The sequence below is a fragment of the Triticum dicoccoides genome, chromosome 1A (assembly GCF_002162155.2).
Source record: "Triticum dicoccoides isolate Atlit2015 ecotype Zavitan chromosome 1A, WEW_v2.0, whole genome shotgun sequence".
Taxonomy (NCBI): Eukaryota; Viridiplantae; Streptophyta; class Magnoliopsida; order Poales; family Poaceae; genus Triticum; species Triticum dicoccoides.
Window position 1 is genome coordinate 287799194 of NC_041380.1, and position 9709 is coordinate 287808902.

Below are 9709 nucleotides of genomic sequence, written 5' to 3' on the forward strand. Positions count from 1 at the left end.
AGCCTCAGCATGATTGGACGTGATAATGTAACAGCACACAGAAGTCAAGACAGAAAGCACCTTCTAAGCTTATCCTAAGGAATATACTATAGTAATATTATTTTTGAACAATGAAACACTGAAATAGCTGCATGGAGCCGAGTGTTGCCTGGATTATCTGGAAGCATGAGCCGCTGGTAGTCCTGCAAGTGAGCATATTGGCAGTACATAGGATCAAAGCTCCACTGAAAACTGCCCTCGTAAAACTTATAGTACCAATTGGCTTCAAGATTGGTGGGCGGAAACACTGCTAACAGGCTCTCATCATCCATTTCCCGGTATTTCTCCTATATCAACATCCCAAAAGAAGAGTAAACACAAAATTAAAGTCTAGAAGACGCAGAAAGTTTTAAGTTTGATGAATGATCTTGACACATGTATGATGTTGAATAACAGGTACCTCATGAGCTCTGATGCGATACAATTCAAGGCATTGGTTCAGCGCTTTCAGCTGCTGCTCGTCACAGAAAGGCCAAGACTCCTTCTCATCATCAGAGGGGGCGTCATTCAACCGATCGAAACAAGAATTGAACTCCTTAACGAGCTTGTCGTTGTCCCAGTCTAGGCCTTCGATTTGTTCTTGTCCACCAGAAGGATTTCCGATATCCACCCGTGCAGGCTTGCCGAGATCCCCATAAGTAGGCGTGTTTTGGATCTTGGGCTTCTTTTCACCGGTCCATGAGCTTGGTAGACCCGTCCCAGCAGCAGCCTGTTGCCCCTCCTCGCTCACCAAAATTGGAGCATATAAGCGGTTTTTCTTTCCCCTTATGGCAGCAGCAGCATCAGAGGCTTCACTTGATCCTTCGGGGCTGCCAGCGGCGAGCGCGACACCAGAGCGGACATTCTCCATGTGCGATCCAAGACAACCCTCTCTAATCTAAAGGGATCTTCAATCCGAACCCTAACTTGTCCTGCTGCTACGATTCGATCCAAAATCGTTCGGCCAGTGATGGAGCAAGGGAAGGATGGACCGCGGGTTGAAGATGCAAACGAGAGAAGGCGTCCGGTGAGAGAAGCAGGCAGCAGAGGAGCGGCGGCGATCGGCGGTTGAAGACTGTTGACCTATAATGTGCTGCCTAGTCTCTTCCATCAGATCGGTCTTTTGGTTGCATTGGCTAGAGCGTTCACTTCTACATGGTATCGGAGCCAAGAGGTCTTGAGTTCAAGACTCGGCTCGCGCAATTAAATTGCAACCCACTTTCGGTCCACGTTTAGGCCTGAGGGAGCCACACGACCTAGGAGGGAGAACGGCCGAACTAGATCCCAGGGGGGATTGGGAATTCATAAAGGAATTTGTCATAGGACTTGAGACTTCAACTTCCACCGTTTCTCTACTCCTAATCACTATCGTTCAATTTTTTTGACTGGTTTTTTTCGTCCCCTCCCCACCACCTCTCTCATGCCGATTTTTCTTCCTCCGCCAGTTTTCTCCCATCCCACGTGACATCCCACGTGACGAAACAATCGACCCAAATGAGCGAACCGCTCCCCTTTCTCTACTCACACGAGCGGCCCTTTTCCTGGTACACTCGCGCCCGCTAGGGTTCCTGCGCCGCCTCCACAAAGGATCTCGTCGACTAGCCCACGGCTCTGCTCCTTGCTTCCCACAAGCGATCCATCAGCTTCTACGCAAGCCAAGCCGCCGCCTCTCTGCCGAGAAAAAGGGCTCCCAATCTCCACCAGGGTCGATCAACCGCGCGACAGAGCTCACACCCCTTCGCTGGTCCACTCTGGCGCGACCATTGTTGGTGCGTCCCCCCGGTCCCCCCTTCCCGCCCACCGATGTAGACGAAGGCGCATGTGGGTGACGTGGCCCTCGACAGTCGCGGCTCCGTATTAGTGTACCGCTACCAGGAGCAGCAGAAGCGCCACATCGGCACCACCGCGCTCCTCGCCACCGGCGGCTTCACCGGCGTCGTGAGCAAGACCTACATCGCGCCCCTCGTCCCTCACCATCCTCTTCCAGGTAGTAGGATTTCCGCCCCTTCTTTTGTCTCCCGCGTTCTCATGCGAACGGATTGGGAGCTCAGAGGGCGTAGGAATTTCAGAGGGCTGGCAGCTGCGATGGAATTTCAGATGGCTGGGAGCAACGGCGAGGACTAATTAAGCATCTATTTGATTTTCAGATATTCTGTGTCTAGGACATGATTTGACCACAAAGGAATCCCCCTTTAAATGTGTTCTGATGTCTAGTAAGGAATTTGGAGCGGATGTGCTTCTTCTTTGAATCCCCCTTTATATGTGTTCTGGTCTCTGATAAGGAATTGGGAGGTAAAAAAGCATGGGGCAAACCTTGGGTTGTAGAAATTAGTGTGGTTGTGTGAAACAAGAATTTCCTTCTATTTCATGATGTTGTTTTGTGCTCCTTCTTGCTTTACAATACACATATATAGATTCTTCAAAGGAATTGGATACTGATAATATCAACTTGGTTTCCTGGATGCAATATATTTTCCCCCTTGCTTTTAACTGATTGCCCCAAACAATACATCCCGGATTGACAGTCATGACCTATTATTATTGGTGTTGTTAATTCACAACACTCTACGCATGTATTGAACAATCACTGTCCAAACTTAAACCTTGGACACGGATTTATTGTATGTACAGTAATTTTCTTAAAATATCTTGAAAATTTTCTTGAGTATGGTATTTTTTTTGTCACATAACCCATATGTTGATGATAAAGTTTGTTATATGAGCTTTGTACATACTGATTCAACTGGTGGCAGGTATGAGTTCAGATGCTGCAATCTTAGAAGGCAATCTTGTGAAAATGTGTATCGATTGCCTTATTCCGCCATCAGCTTGTATTCATATGAGTGATACAAAAAGGTCAACACTGAATTTCAGTGTGTTAACTTGCAAGATTTGCCATGACTATATTTTTGTTATAGTTTTATGAATTTTGAATAATCATTGCAGCTTTCTGAATGGTGACTGGCTTGGACGATCCAAATTATGTCAGTGTCAGTACGTTTAGTTGGTGATGGTTCAGCGGGAGTGACAGCTGCATCTGTAAATTACCTAACTTACCCATTGGGTGTTGTTCGAACTCGCTTGGCAACACAGGTAATGCTTGTGATGTGTCCTGTTTAACTCTTTGAGATGTGCAATCCATTGCTTATATTGCTAGTACAGGAGGGCGAGCCAGTGTCAAAGCTACTTAGCATGCTAAGATTGTGAACCAGTATGGGTTTGCACATCTGAGTGCTAGTGATCTTCTTCATGAAGAAGTTATTATCTTAGTGTCAGTTCGTTTAGTTGGTGATGGTTTAGCGGGAGTGACAGCTGTATCTGTAACTTACCCATTGGATGTTGTTCAAACTCGCTTGGCAACACAGGTAATGCCTGTGATGTTTCATGTTTAACTCTTTGAGATGTTCAATCCATTGCTTATATTGCTGGTACAGTAGGGCGAGCCAGTGTCAAAGCTACTTAGCATGCTAAGATTGTGAACCAGTATGGGTTTGCGCATCTGAGTGCTGGTGATCTTCTTCGCGAAGAAGTTAAATGTGATATCGAGCATGTAACAGTATACTTTCAATTCCTTCAAATAAACTCTTACGTTGTAATAATTGTCTTGATATATTTTTAATGCCAGCCTCTTTCAGTTAGTACAATGATCAAGGATCTCATGTATGAAGGAAAGCTTGTGCCTTTTGAGATCATTGCCATGCTAATTAGTGAAGAACATGCTTGTGATTGGAAATAATAAGTTTCTGATTGATGGATTTCCACAAAATGAATAACCTCCAATCATACAAGACTATTTAAGAATTCTTCTATGTACCTTCGATAGTGCCAATACTAGATCAATCTCTTGTTGTGTGCTTCACACATGTGCATTTGTTTAACAGATTGAAATTTACCATGAGTTCGTACTATTAATTGATGGCTCAAGGGAAGAGACAACAATATATTCTTTATTGAAATCATGTGTGTGCTTTTGATTAATTATACCCAACTTGTCTTGTTTGATTGCATGTCACCCAATTTCGTTGTCTTCGGGGAATAGATGATGACATATGGACACCATTTGATGGCAGTTTGATGTTTTTCATGAATGAATTCCACTCGTTATTCAATACCACTATGAGAAAAGTAGGGAAATGTTGGCCCTCTGCAAAATGTATTGGTTTGTCTCGCGGTCTCACCCCCAAAAACAGAGGAGAGGAGCAGCGAGCTCCTCCCTCACACTCGTCGGCTCCAAGGAGCCCCGCCTCCATGCATGGAGGAGAGGAGCATGGATCTTCATCATCGCGTAAGGTTATATCTACGCCACTAATATCCATTGTTGCATCTTGTAATTATTAATTTGGAATAAATCATGCAATTGGCATTTATATATGTTTTACTCTGTCTTTTTTATAGGCAAACCAAGGCTGCGATGTTTGAATATTATACTCAGTCAGTTGCTCGACTACTTATAGTCCTATTACTGGAGACTTAATACTCGGTCAGCTGTCGTGTACATTGTTCTGACATAAATGACACCATGTCTATGCGCAAGTCAGAAGGAACTTACCATCTAAAAAGATGTCCAATTAGTGGGGTACATGCTTCAGTACTGCAAGTTGAAGTATAGCAAGTAAGTATACATCAAAAGAAAGTAATGCTTCAGTACTGACCATCTAAAAAGATGTCTAATTAGTGTGCACTGATGACCCACAAGTATATGGGATCAATTGTAGCCTTTTCGATAAGTAAGAGTGCTGAACCCAACGAGGAGCAGAAGGAAATGACAATTAGTTTTCAGCAAGGTAATGCCTGCAAGTGCTGAAATTGTAAGTAACAGAGTAGTTTGGTAGCAAAATAATTTGTAACGAGCAAGTAACAATAATAGTAACAAAAGTGTAGCAAGGTAGCACAATCCTTTTGAGGTAAAGGACAGGACAAAATGGTCTCTTATAATAAGCAAAGCGTTCTTGAGGGTACACGGGAATTTCATCTTGTCACTTTCGTCATGTTGGTTCGGTTCATGTTCGCTACTTTGATAATTTGATGTGTGGGTGGACCGGTGCTTAGGTGTTGTTCTTACTTGAACAGACCTCCTATTTATGATTAACCTCATCGCAAGCATACACAACTACGAGAAAAGTATTAAGAATAAATTATAACCATAGCATTAAACTTTTGGATCCAATCGGTCCCTTACGGAATAGCGCATAAACTAGGGCTTAAGCTTCTATCACTCTCGCAACCCATCATCTAATTACTACTCCACAATGCATTTCCTTAGGCCCAAATATGGTGAAGTGTCATGTAGTCGATGTTCACATGACACCACTAAGGGAATCACAACATACATACTATCAAAATATCGAACACATATCAAGTTCACATGATTACTTGCAACAAGATTTCTCCCATGACCTCAAGAACAAAAAGTAACTACTCACAAATGATAATCATGCTTAAGATCAGAGGGGTATTAAATAGCATATTAGATATGAACATATAATCTTCCACCAAATAAACTATATAGTAATCAACTACAAGATGTAATCAACACTACTAGTCACCCACAAGCACCAATCTATAGTTCCGGTACAAAGATTGAACACAAGAGATGAACTAGGGTTTGATATGAGATGGTGTTGTTGAAGATGTTGATGGAGATTGCCCTCCCCAAGATGGGAGAGTTGTTGGTGACGATGATTTCCCCCTCCGGGAGGAAAGTTCCCCCGGCGGAATCGCTCCGCCGGAGGGCAAAAGTGCTCCTGCCCAAATTCTGCCTCGAGACGGAGGCACTCCGTCTTGAAAGTCCTCTCCTTATTTTTTATAGGTCAAAATGACTTATATACGGAAAGATGGGCACCGGAGGTGGGCTGGGCTGAGCACAACTGTAGGATCGAAAGTATGTCTAGAGGGGGGGTGATTAGACTACTTGACCAAATAAAAATCTAGCCTTTTCCCAATTTTAGTTCTTGGCAGATCTTAGCTATCTTAGCACAAGTCAAGCAATCTCTAGACAATTCAAGCAAGCATGCAAAAGAGTATATGAGCAGCGGAAAGTAAAGCATGCAACTTGCAAGAATGTAAAGGGAAGGGTTTGGAGGATTCAAACGCAATTGGAGACACAGATGTTTTTGTCGTGGTTCCGATAGGTGGTGCTATCGTACATCCACGTTGATGAAGACTTCAACCCACGGAGGGTAGCGGTTGCGCGAGTCCACGGAGGGCTCCACCCACGAAGGGTCCACGAAGAAGCAACCTTGTCTATTCCATCACGGCCGTCGCCCACGAAGGACTTGCCTCACTAGCGGTAGATCTTCACGAAGTAGGCGATCTCCTTGCCCTTACAAACTCCTTGGTTCAACTCCACAATCTTGTCGGAGGCTCCCAAGTGAAACCTAGCCAATCTAGGAGACACCACTCTCCAAGAAGTAACAAATGGTGTGTTGATGATGAACTCCTTGCTCTTGTGCTTCAAATGATAGTCTCCCCAGCACTCAACTCTCTCTCACAGGATTTGGATTTGGTGGAAATAAGGTTTGAGTGGAAAGCAACTTGGGAAGGCTAGAGATCAAGATTCATATGGTTGAAATGGAATATCTTGACCTCAACATAAGTGTAGGTGGTTCTCTCTCAGAAAATGTGTATTGCAAGTGTAGGTATGTTCTGATGGCTTTCTCCATGAATGAAGAGTGGGTGGAGGGGTATATATAGCCTTCACACAAAATCTAACCGTTACACACAATTTGCCAAACTCGGTGGGACCGAATGGTTAAACTCGGCCGGACCAATTCAGCAAACCTAGTGACCGTTAGGATTTTCGGTGGGACTGAGATGCAACTCGGTAGGACCGATATGGTTATGGTTAGGGCATAACGTAATCTCGGTGTGACCGATTACACAAACTCGGTGGGACCGATTTTGGTAATAAGCTAACCAGAGAGTTGGTCAGGTAAACTCGGTGGGACCAATTCGCTCATCTTGGTGAGACCGAAATGTTACAAAAGGGAAACAGAGAGTTTACATTGCAATCTCGGTGGGACCGATCGCTCATCTCAGTAAGACTGAAATATTACGAAGGGAAACAGAGAGATTACAATCCCATCTCGGTGAGACCGAGATCCCTATCGGTGAGACCGATTTGCCTAGGGTTTGTGGCAGTGGCTATGACATTTGAAACTCGGTGGCACCGGATAGAAAGAATCGGTGGGGCCGAGTTTTACTTTTGGTTTAGGTCATATGTGGATGTGGGAGAGTAGTTGAGGATTTTGGAGCATATCACTAAGCACTTTGAGCAAGCAAGCCATTAAGCAACACATCATCCCTCCTTGATAGTATTGGCTTTTCCTATAGACTCAATGTGATCTTGGATCATTAAAATATAAAATGTAGAGTTTTGAGATTCACGCTTGAGCCAAACTTTTTGTCCTTAGAATTTTGAGGGATCCACTTTCCTCATCCATGTCATGTCATTCATTGAGCTTTTCCTGAAACATTAATCTTGGAATAATGTTAGCTCAATGAGCTATATGTTGTTAGGAATTACCAAAACCACCCAGGGATAGTTGCACTTTCAATCTCCCCCTTTTTGGTAATTGATGACAACATATAGATCAAAGCTTCAACAAATGATAATAAGAGTGAAAGATATTGTCGCTTTGAGAAGTATGTGAAAAGCAAGAGCTCCCCCTAAATTTGTGCATATCTTAAGATTTGCTTTGGAATGCAAATGCACAATGAGTTAGGATCATGGGTTACTCTTCCATATCACATACATCTTGGTGGAACGCTCAAAATGATAAGAATTAAATACATGCACTCATCACCAAGCAAAGTGAATGATCATATAAGGATAAGTAAGATAATATCATCTAACAAGCATAAGTGTAGCTTATGATCAACCACATGATAAGCAATGTCTCACAGATAATAGCATAGTATTTCAAGCAATCAAAAGACAAACAAAGTTCAACCACCAAAGCAAGAGAGAATAGCAACGCTCTCTCTCGAAGCCTATGATCTATACACTTTTCTCCCCCTTTGGCAACAAGTTACCAAAAAGTTCATAGAAAATGCATAGCACTAAAACGTCTCTCAAGCTTGGTCTTCAGGTGGTGGTGTCCGGAGAACGCCAAGGACGAAGGCTTCAGTCAAAGTAGATGGAGCTGATGGAGTTGGTGCTGGAGCTGGTTGCGCTGGAGCTGTAGCTGGTGCAGATGAAGTGACTCTAGTGTCTGGAACAGGCACTGCAGCAGATCTCTGAGCTCGAGGCACTCTGGCAAATGCATCAGTGGTTGTCTTGCCCTTCCTCTCCTGCATGTCATCCTGTAGCTGCTCCACAACAGACTGAATCTCAGTTACTTTGACATCTAAATCATATAATTTTTGTTCCACGATTCTTTCCAGGCTCTCCTGGTTTTGAGTTAGGGTGGCCAAACCCTTCTCAATCCTCAGAGTTGATGCTATCAAATAAACAAGCTGGTCCTGCTTGCTTTTCAAAAAGTACTTAGATGCCTCCTCTTGAGTTGGCATCTTGGCAGCCTTCTCTTTCTTTGCTTTCTCCTTCTTCTCTTGAGCTTGTACTGATGATGGTTCATTCTCATTCATCACAACTTTATTGTCCTCAAAGTCAGGATAGATAGGCAAGTGTTCCTTTTCCAACAAGTATGTGCCTGTGCCCATCTTTGAGTTTATCAACTCCTGGATCTGTGGGGCATATCCACAACTTTTTTTCTGGTCAGCTGCAGTCCTCTTGATAGTCTCAACTATAAGGCTCATGACCTTGAACTTCTGCGGCACATCAAATATATGTAGCAAGTTAATTGCATGGCCTCTGATCATTTTGTGATCACCAGACTTAGGCAAGAGAGTGTGCCTAAGGATCCAATTGATTGTAGGCAGCCCTCAAAGCAAGTGTTTTACTTACCCAAACTGGTGAGTCTCAAGATCATCTTCAGGAATCTCCTTGTACATGTTTGCCATAGAGTTGTGATCCATCTTCTTCTTGGCATAGACATCCAAGCCATCTTCTTCTTCCTTAGGAGCATTGATCAGATTTGCCCATTCCTCAATAGTTGAGTGGTACCTTGTACCTTCAGACATTCATACTATCCTGCCATCTGGATAGAAGTGTGCTGTGGAGTACAATTGCATTATGAGCTCCTCATTCCACTTTGTGAGCTTCTGCCCAACAAAGTCTGCAACTCCACAAGCACTGAAGCTATCAAACACACCAGGATAGTGTTCCTCATTTTCCTTGATATACTTCCAGTCGACCCACCTCATTTCACACACTATAGGCTTTTTGTCCAACAACACTGTCTCATAGAAGTCCTGCTGTTCCTTTGTGTGGAACCTGTAATCAACAGCAGTCCTTCTCCTGGTAGCATATGGATATGTCTCTCTCCATAGACTCAGCCCTGAGTCTCTCCTGATCTTCATGTTCTCAGCCACATGATGAGCATCATTGTGGTCTGGAATCTTCGGTTTGAGCTTCCTCAGGACTTGTCCTTCATCATCTTCATCAGCAGCAACTTCAGGAACTGGGGCTTTATTCTTCTCAGCAGCTGGTATACTCCTGGTATTCCTCTTAGGTGCACTCTTGGGTTTGGAGGCTGCTTTGGGTGCTTCTTTGGGCTTTGATGAAGCAACCCCTGTCCTGATAGCATCACCCATAAGCTTTTGTGCCTTGGGTGCTGGTGCAACAACCTCT

General features: G+C 43.8%; 1 long non-coding RNA gene across 2 annotated transcripts; it reads left to right on the plus strand.

The window, feature by feature from the left end:
- The first annotated feature begins 1489 nt into the window (after positions 1-1489).
- LOC119269161 lies at positions 1490-4786 on the plus strand. Of its 2 annotated transcripts, XR_005133486.1 has the most exons (5): positions 1490-2005; positions 2772-2874; positions 2965-3111; positions 4058-4308; positions 4414-4786. It is a non-coding gene; the product is annotated as an uncharacterized LOC119269161 (long non-coding RNA). The 2 variants fall into 2 exon arrangements; XR_005133485.1 differs by lacking the exons at positions 4058-4308; positions 4414-4786 and having other exon boundaries at positions 2965-3440.
- The last annotated feature ends 4923 nt before the right edge of the window (positions 4787-9709 follow it).